Below are 1,785 nucleotides of genomic sequence, written 5' to 3' on the forward strand. Positions count from 1 at the left end.
TGTGTGTGTGTGTGTGTGTGTGTGTAGTGTGTGTGTGTGTATGTGTGTGTATGCCGCTCTCCCTTTCTCCTCTCTCTTTCCTCTCTCTCTCTCTCTCTCTCTCTCTCTCTCTCTCTCTCTCTCTCTTTCTCTCTTTCTCTCTTTCGTTATTCCTTTCTTTCTTTCTCTCTCACACTCTCAGCTTCATAATTGGTTTGACGCCTTTGAAAAAGGATGTGAAAAGAGCAAGACGTAAAATCAAAACCACAAAACCGGCTAAATACAACAAAAGGACAGAAAAAAGGCTATCCAAGAACTTCGAATTTTTAACTCAGCTAAAACAAACGAATCATGTTGTGCGTGATGTTACTTTTTAATTTTTAATAAGTATTTTACGGCGCTCCCAATTGCATACAGTTATGAGAGCTCATTGATTTAGACATTTTCAGTTAGGAAGGAATCAATTTAAAATTTCGCCCGGATGGGGGTTGAAAGCCTACTTCTATCAATTTTAGGACCACGAACACGGGGCCTCCGAGATTGTTTCGCCCTTATCTGACAAGGCTACTTTTTTAGCTCAGGGGTGTGTCTGAAAGATAGCAGTAAGAGGGAGCCAAGGATTAGCAGTAGAAAGGAAGCGAAAAGAGTTAGGGGTCCAGAGGAGGGGGCAGAAAGTGGAGACGAAAGCAGACATAGTCAGAGAGAAGGAAAGGAGTTGAAAAGAAATATTTTCTTTAAAGAAGAATATTTTGTGTTGCTGTTAGGTTTCGAACCCGGGACCTATTAAATGAGAGGCAAACACCGTACTTCTACACCACAAGAGCTCCCGATACTACTTCTAAATCCCTCAACGCTTCGAGGTTTCGCAATCTTGTCATTCGACAACGCTTGAGAACGCGCTTTCTTTGGGGGGGGGGGGGGAGTATTTAAAAAAGTAACATAAATCAGCTAACAACATCCACTATTAAACTCTGATTTCTTTAACTGAAACTTCAATAAAAGGCAGGTAACTATACACATTAGGAAATATGCTCAGTCCTTTTTGTTTGACATTATTGTGCATGGTGGTTCTAAATATGCCGTGACATTGATGCCTTTTGTCTGCCGCTGATCGGACAAAGGCGCCCTGTTAGTTCATTTGAACTATCGAGTAGAAAGCCGTTGTTTAAATCATAGACAAAGCATTCTTGAACTGGGGACATTGGGGATTGCCTTGTTAGTGAGACAACTTCCTGGGCCTTGAGCATTGTGGTAGGGTGGCCAGTTCTTTTCCCCGCCGCCTTTACTTCCCCAACTCGAAGTCAGGTACCCATTACTGCTGGGTGGGCAGGAGGGGGCGACAAAAATCTGTGTCCGAACTGAGGCTCGATTCCGGACTTTCCGCTTTGGAGATGAGCGCACTAACGGCTCCCACTAGCTGCTCCGCCACCGCACCCTCCTAGCCTCTTAAACAATCTAAAAGTAATGATAGAGGTGTTGAACCCCAACACTTACTGTTCACTGATCGGACGAACGTATCGGCTACGTCCTTAAACGGTTAACCCGGATTGAGAGAAGTAGCCTAGTCCTTTTAGCATAGCTGTCACGACACGGTAGAATCATGCCCTCGTCACCTTTTGGACATATTATAAGATAAGATAATATACATCTTTATTGTCCACATCCAAGCACATTGAATTGGTGTTTCACCACGTACACACATACACATACGCACACACACACACACACACACACACACACACACACACAAGCACTTATTTTTTCATCTTGTGTGTGATGGATTAAAAGGTAATTTGATCACTTGAC

At 43.3% G+C, this 1,785-nt stretch overlaps 1 protein-coding gene across 1 annotated transcript in view; it reads left to right on the forward strand.

The window, feature by feature from the left end:
* LOC101850894 (homeobox protein caupolican) overlaps positions 1–1,785 on the forward strand; it is a gene marked incomplete at its 3' end in the record, with an annotated part of 80,136 nt that overhangs the window by 18,389 nt on the left and 59,962 nt on the right.

Source organism: Aplysia californica, unplaced genomic scaffold (assembly GCF_000002075.1).
Source record: "Aplysia californica isolate F4 #8 unplaced genomic scaffold, AplCal3.0 scaffold00239, whole genome shotgun sequence".
Classification (NCBI taxonomy): Eukaryota; Metazoa; Mollusca; class Gastropoda; order Aplysiida; family Aplysiidae; genus Aplysia; species Aplysia californica.